Below are 15,313 nucleotides of genomic sequence, written 5' to 3'. Positions count from 1 at the left end.
GAAGGAAGGAAGAAAGGAAGGAAGGAGAGAAGAGAAGAGAAGAGAAAAGAAAAGGAAAGAGAAGAAAAGAAAAACCAACAAAACAAAAACCTAAGCAAGATGTGAAGAAAATCCCCTTAGAAATAAAGCCTACTCGAGGACCTTCTGCTTGCCTTCCCCAGGTAGAACCACAGGAGCCATTCTGATGCCTTTTGTTCTGTCATATACATGGACATGTGTCCACAGGAAGCACATCGAACACGTTGAACACACACGCATGCCGCAAACTCACACAAATGGCACCACTCCACCCCTTGCTTTTTTTCCCCAAGAATCCAACTTTGACCTCTCCCTGTCTTGACACCTGGTTAGAAATCTTTTTGAGTCCTTGCTCTTTCCCCAGCCATGGGCTCTTCTCCTGACAGCCCACCTGATCCCTGCCTTCTGGTGGTTTCTCCCCTCCTGGGACATGAGTTGAGCCCAGGGTCCTGCCATGAGGGCAGCATTTCCCGAGGTGAGATATGGGTATCACCAGACCGAGGAGATGCCATAAGGAAAACACAATCTCCTAGTCGAGTTGACTGGGGGGAAATGTAGTATGTTAGCCCTCTCTTGAAAACTCCCTGGAGCATAACAATAGTGGCCCTGAGAAGTCCTGCAACCAAGAAGCTTACTGACTTTTCTTAACCAAGGATGACCCAAGCTTGGGAAACTATGGAAGCCTTCAGGATATTTACATCACACCAGATGATACGCTGAGGAGAGGGGCCCTGGGTAGTTCCTTCCAGGTTCATGATCTCACGGTTCATGGGTTGGAGCCCCGCATCGGACTCTGCGCTGACAGCTCAGAACCTGGAGCCTGCTTCAGATTCTGTGTCTCCCTCTCTCTCTTCCTCTCCCCTGCTCTCTCTCTCTCTCTCTCTCTCAAAAATAAACATTAAAAAAAAAATTTTTTTAAACACCATCAAGAAAGTGGCGTGGGCGGCGGGGGGGAGGGGAACACAGCATGGGAGAAAATATTTATTTGCCAATCACATATCTTATAAAGAAACTGTATCACAATATATAAAGAACACTTACACCTCGATAATAAAAAGACAGATGATCCAATCTAAAAATGGGCAAAAGATCTGAACAGACATTTCTCCAAGGAAGATACGTAAAGCGATGAAAAGATGCTCATCGTCCCTAGCCATCAGGGGAATGCAAACCAAAGCCACAGCGAGATAGCTCTTCATACCCATTGAGATAACTATAATAATAACAAGTAGTGGCAAGAATGCAGAGAACTCGGAACCCTCATACATTGCCAGTAGGAGTGTGAAATGGTGCAGCCACTTTGGAAAACACTTAGGAAGTTCTTCAAAAGGTTAAACATAGGGTCACCACATGAGCCAGCAGTCCATGCATTGGCATATACTCGAGAACTGAAAATCTGTGTCCACATAAACACACACACACACACACACACACACACACACATGCTCGCAGCAGCTTTCTCCACAAGAGCCAAGAAGTGGAAACAGCCCAAATGTCTATCAACTGATGAACGGATAAGCAGAACGTGGTCTATCCATGCAATGGAATGTTACTCGGCCATAAAAAGGACTGAGATACTGATGCGTGCTATGACGTGGGTGAGCCTTGAAAACATTATGCTGAGCCAAAGAAGCCGCACACAAAAGGCTTCTTCTGTACTGCATGATTTCATTTATGTGAACTGTCCATAATAGGTAGACCTACAGAGGCAGAGAGGAGGTGAGTGATTGCCTAGGGCTCGGGGTGGGGGCAGAGGAAAAAGGGGAGTGACTGCTAATGGGTGTGGGGTGGGGCTTGGGGGGGTGACGAAAATGTTCTAAAATCGGTGGTGTTAATGATTGTCCAACTCCGTGACTGTACTGAAAACCACTGAATCGCATACCTTAAAGAGGTGAATTGTATGATATGTGAATTCTATCCCAGTAATACTCCTACAATTAAAAAAAAAAAAAAGCAGCTATGGACTCATAAAGGCCTGGCACCGGGGTTGGGGGTCGTGGGCACAAACCCTCCTCACTTGTACACTCTCCGTCCTGGCTCCTGCCAATGGACCTGACTCTTCCGCGAGCATTCCTTCCTGCGCCCCTCCCCCCACCCTTCTCCTTCAGTCACCCCAGGTGACCTCACCTTCTCCTTGCACCTCTCGCATCCAGGTGCCCTTGATGTGAGGCGTGCTCTTGGCCCCCTCGCTCTGTTCAGGAGCTGTCGTCTGAGCTGCTGGGTGCTGAACCCATGTCCCTCTCTCCTGATTAGAATGACAGCGACAATCACCACAGCAATGGTAATAGCTGTAACACTTACGGGGCCATTATTGTGCACTAAGCACCGTGGCTGCACCGAAGCCCTGAATCCCCCCGCCCCCACCCCCGGGGCTTCGCGTGCCCATGAGGCTGGCCCGTTCAGGCCCTCGGTGCTCCCTGGGCTCATGGAGCGGGCTCCCGATGGCAGAAATGACTCAGGCCCACCCACTGATGCCCAGCTCTGTTCCAGGAACAGCATTTTAAACGAAGTGACTCAGGGCCCAGATGAGTAAGGCAGATATTCAGCTCAACAGACAGACAGACAGACAGACAGAACATTGCGGTTGGTGTGCGTGGCCTCTAGTCCGTAGGCGCCTCGGGCCCTCTGTAGGACCTGCCTGAGCTCACACACTCAGGAATTGGGTTCAGAGGACAGGGCCTGCTCCTGGCAGGCCTGCCCCCTGGGGCCCCTGAAATACCCCCAGGGCTGGCCCCCCCCATTCCCAGCTGCGGAGAGGAGCCCCCGGCCTACCTGCCTGCTGACAGGATCACTTCTTTTCTGTGCCAAGCACAGCCCTTCCCCAGGGCTCTGTGATCTAGTTTTCTTTTTCCTACCTTAGAAATAGCTCATCGCAAGTTTACCCACAAGCCCTTCGGAGGGCAGAGGGCCCCGCACCCCCAGGAGGAGACACTCACAGATTAGGAATTTCTGAGGGCACAGCCAGCCTTGTAGTGATATTCAAATAATTTTTTTCTTGAGTGACAAGAAAGGGAGATGAGAGAAAGGGAGGACGGGAGGGAGGGAAGAGAGATTCTGGGCACCCCTGGTTCACGGAGTGTCCTTGAATTTGCCTACCCGGGTTTACTCTTGCCTCTTGCTGGTCTTCCAGTCACTGTGTGACCTTGGGGAAGTCACAGGGTATCTCTGGGCCTCCTCCCACCAGTAGTCAGAGAGGAGGTAATAGATTAGGCCACTACCTACCTGCCGAGCTGCTGTGATGTGATTCCAGGCATGGGGCCTTTGCCAGACCTCCCCAGTGCTAGGGGCTGGCTTGGGTGGGTCTTGTCTCCACAGCCCATCTCCTTCCCTCACCTGTCAGCACCTACCTGGGGCCTTGCTTGGCAGCCGGGCTGCCTGGCATGTGCTACACGAAGTGAATCAAGCAGGTCGGCAACGCTGGCTAGAGACAAAAGTGAGCCCCTCTGGGAGAATGGCTTGGAGCACACACACCCCTCGGGCCCTGGGACCTGTGGGGAAACAAGGCTGGAACTGTCTGTTTCCTAGCCGGTTTACATCCAGATGACCTCCCCTGTTTCCGCCCCCCGCCCCCAATGACGTGTGGCTCCCTGTCACTGCATTCCCACTGAGCCCCAAGCTACTGGAGGGTAGACTTCGGCCCCTTGACCATGGCCTGGGCACAGGAACCACTCATCATTCTACGAGTATGGAAACTGTCCTGAGGCCTGGGCAGGGGGGTGGGGGGGGGCTCGTCTGGGAAAGAATCTCAAAAGCCCTGCCGAACCTTCCACCCGCCTCCTGCCGCTCCTTCCAACAGTCCCAGCATATGGCTGCCCCCTCCCACGCAGAGCCCCCAAAGCCACCATCCACACGTGTGCATGCATGCACGCACGCACGCAGACACACGCACGCACACACCAACCCCACCTCTCAGCCCCACCGCTGCCCTGGAATTCTGGCCGAGCGAAGGTTGTCTCCTCCTTCACAAGAAACAAGGTTGTGGGAGGTTGGAACGGAAATGTAGCCTGCTGAGTCCACTTGGTGAGAGATGGGGGACTGTCCCCCATCTCCCAGCCCGCAGGACAGGGGACCACCACCGCAAAGATAGAACACCGCAGCTTATTCTGCGGCAAGGCTGCGGGGCGGCTTCGGCAGAGGGCGAAGTCAGGACCGCGAGGGCAGGTCCCACCTGGCATCCTGGAGAGCAGCAACCACAGCCTCGTACCTGCCCTCCTTCCCTCTCCACACCGACACCCCGCACTTCGTGATCCTGGTCCCTCCCTGCCCATCACCGAGCCCTGCCTGTCCTGCCTTCAGAGTCCCACCTGAGCACCGCCTTTTCTGCGGACTTTCTCACCACCACCTGGTCCCAGCTCCCATGGGAGCCTCCCGGCTGGGCTCCCTTCATTTCCTTGCCCTGTGAAGGTCCATTCTCCACACAGCAGCTGGGACGGCCTTTTGAAAACCTAAGTTGGGCCACCCCACGCCCTTGCCAAAGACCCCCAGCCCACCCCCCACCCTAGCGCTCCACTGCACACGGGCCAGCATGGCCGGGCCCTTGCCCCTGACTTCTGCTGGTAACTTCTTCCTGCTCACCTCACTTTGTCTCCTCTAGGATTCTTCCTGTTTCTCCAACATGCCAAACCCTTTGCTGCTTCAGGGCCTTTGCACATGCTGTCTCCCCGTCTGGACTGCTGCTCCCACCCACCCCCCGACACACCGCTTCCCTGATCAGCTCCTTCCCGGGCACTCAGCTGAACTGTCTCCTCTGAAGTGTGTTCACCTCGTGGGAAGCGGGCCTCCCCGGCGCCAGCCTATGAGGGGCGTTTATTATCATTTATATGTATTTGTCGCTATTTATGCACTCACATCTGTCACCCTCACTGGACAGCAGGCTCTGGGAGGACGGGCATCACGTCCACCTGTTGCGGCCCCTGCCACAGCTCCAGCACCTGTGGACGCTCGTAAGAAGCTGTAAAATGAAGAGAGGGCTTCACAGATGGGCCCGAGGACAATGGAGGGGTGAAACAACAGGGAAAGTCAGAACGGAGACGGCTCCACCTGTGCCCCTGATCTCAGTCCCCCAACTGCCCACTCCACTGAGGGGGAAATGAGGGACCTCTGTGAGCCCAAGGGGCTGAAGAGGAGTGACCCAGCCCAGTGTTGGCTGGCCACATGAGAGCTTTGGGGACCCCCAAGGGTGACTGAGTGTCACAGACCTCCGGGCACCTCTGGAAGAGCCACTGCAAAGGTGCAAGGTAGAGACCATGACTGCAAACCTACCTGGGACCCACAGGGGACCCCCCCCCCCATAGGGCCTGGGCTTCCCAAAGTGCCCAGGACAGAGGAGAAGTCCCGATTTGCTAAAGTCCCTCCCCGGAGCCCGTCCCTGGCTGGTGGTGGCCTCGTAGGAACACCTCAAAGAGGCCTCGATGCTCAAAGTACGCCTTTCACCTGGGAGCAACTTAGAGCCTGCCTGGGATTCATTCCCTCTCTCTCTGCCCCTCCCCCGTTTGTGCGTGCACACGAGCGCTCTCTCTCTCTCTCTCTCTCTCTCTCTCTCTTTCTCTCAAAGATCAATACATATTTTTTTTAAAAAAGAAAAGCCGGCTTAGACCAGCATACAGACATATACAGCATAGTGTGTACGTGTGTGATTACTGAGATTGCGGTGTTTTTTTTTTTATGTTTCCTTTTACTTTTACATGTTTTCCTAATGGTCCCAGTGAACATGCTTTACGACAATGATAGCGAAACCACCAGGAAATGACACTCTTTTTTAAACAAGAAAATGTGATGATTCCTTTCAAGAAGCACCTTGCATCGATTTATTCTGCCCAAGGGCCTGACGCATAAGGTTTTGGGACATTGCCTGAGGCGAGGCCCTGAGGAGGGACTGTGGGAGGAGGGGAGGTCGTGAAGGGGGTGTGAGAGGCAAGGGTGTCATGGGCACCTCCCCTGGGCAGGTTGGCCTTCCAAGGGCCCAGCTAGGGCTGAGGGAAGCCTGGGGGAGGGGGGTGGGGGTGGGGGGTGCTAAAGGCCAAAGCCACCCACTCCGGAGCCTTTTCCCTTCTTACAACTTCTTTCTTTCTTTCTTTCTTTCTTTCTTTCTTTCTTTCTTTCTTTCATTCTTTTTTAATTTTCATTTATTTATTTTGAGAGAGAGAGAGAGAGTGCGCAAGCAGGGAAGGGGCAGAGAGAGATGGAGAGAGAACCCCAAGCAGGCTCTACACCGTCAGCACGGAGCCCAATGCTTGAACCCACAAACCATGAGATCATGACCTGAGCCAAAACCAAGAGTCAGAGGCTTAACAACTGAACCACCCAGGGGGCCTCCTACGTTTACTTCCCTTTCCTTTTAACCCTCTTCCCTGGCCAACAAGACCTGGCTCAGGGACCGCTTCCTCCAGGAAGACTTCCCTGATAACCCCAGGGCTCTGGGCAAGGTTAGGTGCTTTCCTATGGGCTCTTACAGGAGCTTCTTGAGTCCCAGACCCAAGACGTGTGAAGACGTGATGGAAGATGTTTCATGCGTCCATTCCTGACCAAGACCAGCACCCAGAAAGTCCTCAGTAAACAGCCGCCGTGCAGGCCCCAGGTCCCCTCCTTATTCCCAGCTCACCCAGATTCCCCTGTGTGAGTGTCCACTGATCTTCTAGCTATCTGCTCTGGCCTAGGCACAGCCCCCTCCTTTGGGTTCTGCGTACCAGTTGCTAAGGGCCTTCACGTAAGACCTGAGGCAGAGCAGCTTTACGAAAGCATTTAGAGGCGGATGCCAAGCGTTTCTGGCAGGTCCTGGTGCCGGTCAAACCCCTCCTCAGCCCCTGGGTCTCAGAGCCCCACTTGGCAAGTGTCCAGGCTCCAAGCCTTTCCGGATCCCCTCAAGCCTGGGGTCTTGAGGCAACTGACGGGCAGGCAGGAACTCTGGTGCCTACGTCTCATTGAGTAATCGTAGAATAAAGTGACACGCGAAAGTCCCCCTCCGGTGCCGGGCAGAGACAACGTGCTCAGAGACTGCAGATTCTCATCTCCCTCCGGACCCATAAGGGGAAGGTGGTGGCTATTCTAGACGGGGTGCAGGTGAGGCTCTGAGTCCTAAAGACTGTACCCAACCAGCTGGCCTGGGCCAGGCTATTCTTTGAGACGGCCCCACTTTAGGCAGACGTGGCATCCACAGTGGGAACATCGGCCTTCTCTGGAGAGGATCCTTGGGCAACCCACACCCTCAGGGGCCACCCTTGGCACCATTTCCAGGGTTTCTTGGGCTGGTTGTGACATCTGCTTCTGGATTCTGCTCCAGGTGAGATCTGACATCTGAAGGCGCAGGTCGTATCCACCCACTCACTCACGGAGAGAACTCCATAGGTGCAGAAGGCCGAGACAATGTGGGCCCTTGCGCATCCGGCCCCTGGAAAGGGGGTGAGGTCAGTGGGCAGGATACACTGATGTCTGTTGCCAAGGAGGCCATAAACGAGGTTGCCCACAGGGATTTGTTGGGGTTTTTTTTTTAATTAAAAAAAATGTAATTGTAAAATATATGTAACATAAAATTTACCACCTTAACCATTTGCAAATGTAAGCTCAGTGGCATTAAGTGCATTCGCATTGCTGTGCAACCGTCCCCACCATCAATCCCCAGGGCTTTTTCATCTTCCCACTGAAACTCTACCCATTAAACGCTAACTCCCCATTCCTCAGCCCCCAGCCCCCGGCACCCACCCTTCTTTCTGCCTCCATGACTTCGACTCTAGGAATCTGACTATTCTAGGTACCTCCTCGACATTGAGGTCTACGGTATTTGTCTTTCTGAGACTGGCTCATTTCACGGCGCATAACGTCCTCCAGGCTCACCCACGTTGTGGCGCGTGTCATTAGGAGGGCTCGAAAAATCAGAGTACAGTCCTCAGCCCTCCAGGGCCCTTCATTCTAAATGTTGAGGACAGACACGCCCACTGTGAATTTCAGCATCCAACTGACTGTGACCGTCTTGACCACAGTCATGTGTCCTCTGCCCGCATCAACACTAGGAAGGTCCTGGAGGTGTGGTGGCCTCTCAGGAGGGGCTCCCAGAAGAAGGAGAGAAGGGGACACTACAGTGGCCTCCGGACATCTGCCCAGCCAAAGAAGCGTCTCTATCAGTGGTCGGCTAACTTTTCCTGTAAAGGGTCAGGCTCAGTATTTTAGGCTTTGCAGGCCATATGGGTCTCTGTCATAACTAATATATAAATGAACGAGGTAGCTGTCTTCCAATAAAACTTTATTTACAGGCACTAAATTTGGATCTCCCATTTTCATGTCATGCATTATTCTTCTTTTGACTTCTTTTCAGCCATTTAAAAATGTAAACACCAGGGGTTCCTGGGTGGCTCACTCGGTTAAGCATCCAACTTTCAGCTCAGGTCATGATCTCGCTGTCCGGGAGTTCGAGCCCCGCGTCGGGCTCTGTGCTGACAGCTTTGGATTCTGTGGCTCCTTCTCTCTGCACCTCCCCTGCTCATGCTCCGTTTCTCCCTCAAAAATAAATAAACATACAAAAAACTTTTTAAAAAATAAATTACATTAAATTAAAATGTAAAAACCATTCAGAGCTTATGGATTTGGCTGGCTGGCTGCAATCTACCAACCCCTGTTCTGGAATTAAGGTGGCATTGTGAGGGCACACGGCCCTGTTCCACCCACAGGGCAGGACCTTCCTCCAGTTCTCCTCAAGGGTCAGGCAGCCCCGGGGAACCTGGTTCCCTGACGCATGGCTTCAATAGTGAGCTGTGCAGGCGTTGGCCCTCGGGATCTGTTAGCATTGCGTCCCAATCCATGCCTGGCTCCACGCCCCTGTTGATGGCCGCAGCAATCGGAAGGCATCTGCTGAAGTTCGAGATAGGGAGTAAGATACCACAAACTACTGGGGAAATGGTGTGGGAGTGCTTGCTTCCTATTTCCTAAAACAACCTCAGAACCGATCTCAGCTTCGGCCTGGAAGGAGGGTCACGGTCATCCGGCCTGGGATCTCGAAGCCCTAAGGCAGGCAGGGGAAGAGGGGAAGTTTGCCCCATTCCCCAGAATGAGCCAACTAGACAAGGCCGGCAGGGTGCAGACCCCATAGGCCAGAGCCCCGTGTCCTGGGACCTGAGATTCCATTTCGGATCTTCCCAATCAGACTATGCGACCCTGGGCAAGTCACTTAGGCCCCCTACACTCCGGCTTCTCCACCTGTGTAATAGAAATAATGATACTCCCTAGAGCTATGGCGGATTAGTCGGGAGAAAATATATCAAGGGTTTAGAAGAGTTCTAGGCACATTATGAGCACTCAGTCAGTGGTAGCTATTATTATTATTATTATTATCTCATTATTCCACACAATAAGCCTATGTGGTAGACACTATTATTAGCCTCCTTGTATGATGAGGGGAACTGAGACACAGAGAGGTTAAGTAACTAGCCCTAGGGCACACAGCTAGGACTGGGCGGGGCTGGAGTGTGGAAAGCCTCACCACAGTCTATGAAGCTTTTAGCCCCTGGCCTATGTGCCCTCTTGGGAAACCACAGGAGCTGAGAGCCCTGGGTCCAGGGAGGACCCTGCAGGAAGGTGCCTGGAGGTGACGCGGCCAAGACCTGCCTCCTCTGGAATGCCTCTCTTTGTGCTCCCATAGCCTCACCGCTTGCCTTTGGGAACCATGTGCACATTCCTGTACATCACAGGCCAGGTGAGGATCACATCTGCTTAGGAGAGACCCTGCACCCTGTGCACACACACACAGCAAGCCCTGGGAAAGGGTCTGGGGTGCTAAGCGGAGCTCCATTAGCTTGGGGGCCTCAGGCAAGTCTGTACCCTCTTTGCACCTCAGTTGTCCCTCTGCAGAAGGAGAGGTTGGATGGGCTTCTCTGCAGTTCTATGATCTAATCAGCTTCTGACACATCTTCTGCTTTTAGCAACCTGCCCCACCCCCATCTCCCAAAACACTAAATCTTGGGGCCTGCCTTCCCATGACTCATGGAAGACAGAACAAGCGCTTTTTTTTTTTCCCCCTCTCATGGGGAGACCACCAGCCTTTCCCACACCAAACCAGCACATGTTTTGACTGGCCCAGCCAGCCATCCCTCCCTGCCCACTCTAGATGGGCACTAGGTAAGAGCCCATCTCAGCCTGGTACTCAAAAGAGGCAAAATACAGTGTGAAGCCAACATTCTGTCCTGTCTTTAGGACAGGCTTTAGCCATGGTGTCCCCAGCCACCAAAGGCCATAGAATAATCCCTCAAGTGGATGTCAGGGGCATGCCTGCTCTCTGCTTGGGAGCTGAAGTTCACATGAAGTTCATGTGAAGTTTGTTCAGGATAACCTGCCCCTCTGAATGCCATCCCAGAACCCTGGGGCCTTGCCTCTCCCAAGGGAACGGCTGCTGGCCAGGGCAGGCGCCTGTGGGTGCTGTAGGTAACTGTCCTCAAGAAGACAGCATTAAGAGGCACTTACGAATAACCAAGGAATTACAGGAAATGAATGAATGAATGAATGAACCATCTCGTCTAATCCAATTTCAAATGAGGAAAATTCAGGCTAGAGAGGGCAGACAGCTTGCCTGAGATCACATGACTGAGTGGCAGTGCCCAGATAGGGCAGTCAGCCAGCAGGGATTTACTGAGCCCCTGTTATGTGCTGGGTGGTGGTCCTGGCATTGAGGATTCAGCAGTACACGAGCGGACGGGGCCCCTGCCCTGGTGAGGCTTACGGTCTGCCTCCACAGTCCAGTCCCCTGACCCCTCATCCAGGCACCTTTCTCACGCTGAAATAGCCAAGGGGACACTCTGCCCTAGGGCCTTGCTCAGACCCCCGTGGGGAGACGGTGAACCCGAGCGGGTGATGGGCTGGCCCATGGAGCTGACTGTGCACTTTCCGTGCCTTCTCAACACGCTTGGAGCATTAATTTTTTTTTTTAATTTTTTTTTAACGTTTTATTTATTTTTTGAGACAGGGAGAGACAGAGCATGAACAGGGGAGGGTCAGAGAGAGGGAGACACAGAATCTGAAACAGGCTCCAGGCTCCGAGCTGTCAGCACAGAGCCCGACGCGGGGCTCGAACTCACGGACCGCAAGATCATGACCTGAGCCAAAGTCGGACGCTTAACCGGCTGAGCCACACAGGTGCCCCGAGAGCATTAATTATTAATGCTGAAATAATTGACACTCATTCACGTGCCAGTCACCCACGGGGGAGCGGGGCCCGCATTAACCAATTCGTCTCTCAGTGATTGATTAATTAAAGCTGAGCTTTTATAAGACACCCTCGGGTGGCAAACCACACTTTCCCGGGAGTGGAAGTCCAAGGGCAGGGAGGGATGGGCCTTCTTCGGGGTGCCACGAGCCCCAGGGAGGAACCAGGAAGCCAACATGGACACTTTACTGGAGCCTGGGCACTTGGTTGCCACCCGGGCAGGTGGACATTGCCTTTGCCCACGGCAACAGCAGAAGTTCTTGTGGCCTGAACACTCAGGGCAAATTGCAGGCTTTTGAAATGCTATCACATGAGTCACCTGTGCGCTCGGGGGCACGGGGCGCTCTTAAAAGGGAGAAAAATAACCAAGGCGTGGTCAGGAGTGCCAGTCCGGCCAGAAGAAGCGCTAGCTTTTGGTCTTAGCCACTTGAGCCTCTCCCCGGGTCCTGCTGGTCCCCTTAGCCTCAGTTGTTTCATCAGGGAAATGGGTGAGCAGGGTCAGCCCTCACCCTGAGCGTGTGTTCCTTCATTTAACAATTGTGTGTTAAGCATTAATCCTTCCCAGCCTCAGGACGGTGGAGTGGTGAACAAGGCAGACCCCAGCTCCCTTAGAGTCCAGGCTTGCTGCCTCAAATCAGTGACGATACAGGTAAGACTGCGAGAGGAGCTTCCTAAGCCTTGGGAGTCAGCACTCCTACTCCAGAGCCCCAAAGGGTAAAGCACAGTTACCCAAGTAGGAGGAGAAAGGGGGCAAGAAAGGGCATTTGGAGGCATAGAGGTGAAGGTGGGGAGCTGCAGACAGGAAGGAAACCTGGGTGGGGAATGCAAGGTGGGGACTGCGGGCTCCAGGGTGGGAGGGGAGGTGGTAAGTGGCAGGCTCGGGGCCCTGGGGAGCCCACTAGCCACCAGACTTCTTCCTAGGGCCGTGGGGTCCTGGAAGAATTCTATACAGGAGAGTGACAGGGTCCACCACCAAGTTTTCCTTAAAACGTTACCCAGGAAGGGTAGGAGAACGCCACGGGTACGTTTCAAAAACAAGATCTGTGGTCCCCAACTGCAGTGCTGGCCTGTGGCTGCCACCACCAAATAGGTGAAGGACACAGCCTTCGGCCCTCTGGGCCAGCCCCTTCCTGGTTCCCACTGCTGGCCATCCCCCAAAGAAAGGTACGCCTTACCTGTGATGGATCTGATGTGTCACAGCCCCCAGGGATCAATGCACCTGAAGGACAGGGAGCAGCTCCAGGGCCGGGATCTGCCAAGGCCACTCATGCTATTAGAGCTAAGAAGAGTCACTGAACCTGCTCTCAGGAAGGGAAGGGAGGTGGCCTGGAAGGAGCCACAGGGGGTCCTCAGGGCCTGGCCCATAGCAGGGAAGTTAGGAAGCTGTCCCAGAGCCAGTGTGGGGTGCTTACCTACCCAGGGAGCTGGGAAGTGGCCCCGTGACCTCATCTGTGGAGGGGGTGACCAGCAGTGACTTACCTCCCTCACTGTGTTCCTGTGGGAAGCCAGAAGATGCCCCAAAGCCCCAACACAGAACCAGACTGCCTTCAGAATGTCCCCTGAGGCTGAGGGTGGGACTCCTAGTGGGTAAATGAGGGCTCCCAAGTAGCCTAAAAACCAGGGCTCTTTCCTTGAGGCTCAGAGCTCCCTGGGCCGTGGGGATGTCTATCAGATTCACACACACACACATACACACACATACACACACACATGCATGCACATACACATCCATCCACAGGGGCCAAGGTACTGTGCACATGGAAGATTGTCCAAACCGCCTTCTCCACCACTGCGGGACCCAGAGGCAAGGCCGCCGGCTTCTGGCCACACCCCCGCAACTCTGCTTTGTTCATAATCTGTTTTCCAAGAATTGGGCCCAGCAGCCATCTCACCCACCTAGCCACGGAGGGAGTGGGGATGGACCATGGATGGCAGTCCCCATGGGCAGAGAGAACATCTCAACGCACAGATGCCATTAATATGCCAGGCCTGGGCAGGACTTTCAGGCAGGAGCGGGAGCAGAGAAAACCCTGAGCCCCAGCCTCTCCTGTCTTCCAGGTAGGCCCCAGAACAGCTCTGTCTTCCCTTACCCCTCCTCCTAGACAGCCCAGTGGCTATAGGTTACTTTGGAAACAGCTCCTGGGGGGCAAATCCCAGCTCTGCCACTTACGAGCTGAGTCATCAGCGAATGGCTTTCCCAGCCTTAATTTTCTCATCCGGAAAATGGGGATAATAATACCTGTTCCCACTCTGACCCCGGATTGTCACGAGGTCTTTGTCAAACTGAGATGATCTTACGTGCTGATTCCCCAGCACATAAGAACAGACACCCAGAAAACGACTGGCTAGATTGTACCATTCTACTTTTAAAGTGGTGACTCCCCACCCCCACCCCAGACATTGAGTGGCCAGGGCAGGGCAGAAGGGGCTGTGACACCACACCGTGGGCAACCACAGGAGCCACAGAAATCATGCCTCTGCCCCCTGGCCCAACCCGCCCAGCACCTGCCCAACATGGGGGTGATCTAGTCTCCAGCTGTAAGGTGGCGTGCCAGCAACAGGCCACATTTACAAACAGAGCTACCCCAATCACAAAGCGTATAACCGGCCCGGTGCATTGCCTCATGACGAGGAAAACATGAAAATGGCACGAAATACACACAACCAACCATGCTCCCACACTCCACAGTCGCAGTCTCAAACCCCACATGGTCTCACGCTCAACCACGCGCATACACGCTCGCCCACACAGCCTCATAGACAGCCAACCACACACCCCAAGCTCACACCCATGCCTCACCTACAACAGGCTCAGCTCCTTGTGCGAGGCCCACGGGTAACATCAATTGGTCAAACATCCCGTTGAAAGCTGAATAGGGGCCGGGGTCCTCCTGGAGCCTCTGCCCGCAACGAGGGGCCTTGGCTTTCTGCTTCTTTGCCCACACAGGCATGCTTTCTTTCCCCGTAGCAGTCTTCATGGCTTGCTGGCAGCCTATGCCCACCACCCCTGACCCTGAAGGAGGTCAAGGCTGCTGTATAGGGATTATCTGCCAGGCTCCTTGCGGGGTCCCCAGCAAGAATCCCCAGGGTCTGCAGGGGGCATGCTAGTCATGTGCTGGGCAGGCCTGGGTTCCAGGTGGGGCAGGGGCCCAGTCACAGAGCAAAAGCTGCCGAGTCCCCTTCCCAGACCCTTGTCTGCACTGAGTGGGGACCCTTGGCCTTTGCACCGGGTGGCAGTGGTGCCACACCCAGTAGCTGGAACAGGCACAAAAGCTCTGACACATAATGGGCCCTCCTCAGTGCTGCCTCCACACTGGACCGGGCCGCAGGGGACCCACCGTGTGCCCCACCCTGAACCAAACTGAGAGGGCGGAGAGAGAAAACAGACATAGGACACCCCGGAGCCTCTGCTGAGTGGACCCTCAGTGTGCCCATCTGGGAAATAGGGGAGAACAGAGGGCTGGCAGGCGTGGCGCCGTCTGCACAGGGGATCTCCTCACCCCGGCGCTCTCCCCATCCCCACACCCCCAGACTTGGCTCCACTGGGTCACTGGGCACTCAGGGCACGTCTGAAGCTCCGCAAAGTATGAATCTGACATAGTGGGAGCTCACGAATCACAGTGGATAGGGGGTGGAGACATTTGAGGCAGGTAGGGAAGCAGCCTCTGGCTCTGGCTGGCCCCGTGTGACCCATTTGTCCTATGAGAGGCTAACAGCCTGGTGGCCGGAAGAAGGAAGAGAGGGACACGGGGGAAGGAAGAGGAACCTTAAAGCAGCGCAGGAGGGCTCAGGGTCACAGGCGCTGGACTTGCTGAGCGGTGTGGGAGGCTTGCTCTCTGGGCCTGCGCTGTGGGGTTCCAAGGGCATCGCCAGGGAGAGGTGGGGCCCTCAGGCCAGGCCCACTGGGAAGATAAGGGCAGAGAATGGGAAAAAGCAGTAGGCAGAAAAGGACTAAGGACTGAATGAGGAAGAAGGAACAGGGGAGCCAATTGGCCCCAGAAGCACAGGAAGGAAGATGTGCATCCCTACTGGAGAAAGAACACTCAGCCCTGGGACAGAGGAGGCATGCCTGTCCCCACGGCACCTGTCAGGAAAAGTAATTGCCAACTA

This window comes from Neofelis nebulosa, chromosome 2, assembly GCF_028018385.1.
Source record: "Neofelis nebulosa isolate mNeoNeb1 chromosome 2, mNeoNeb1.pri, whole genome shotgun sequence".
Classification (NCBI taxonomy): Eukaryota; Metazoa; Chordata; class Mammalia; order Carnivora; family Felidae; genus Neofelis; species Neofelis nebulosa.
The sequence above is the reverse complement of the archived record's forward strand: the minus strand, read 5'-3'. Positions refer to the sequence as shown.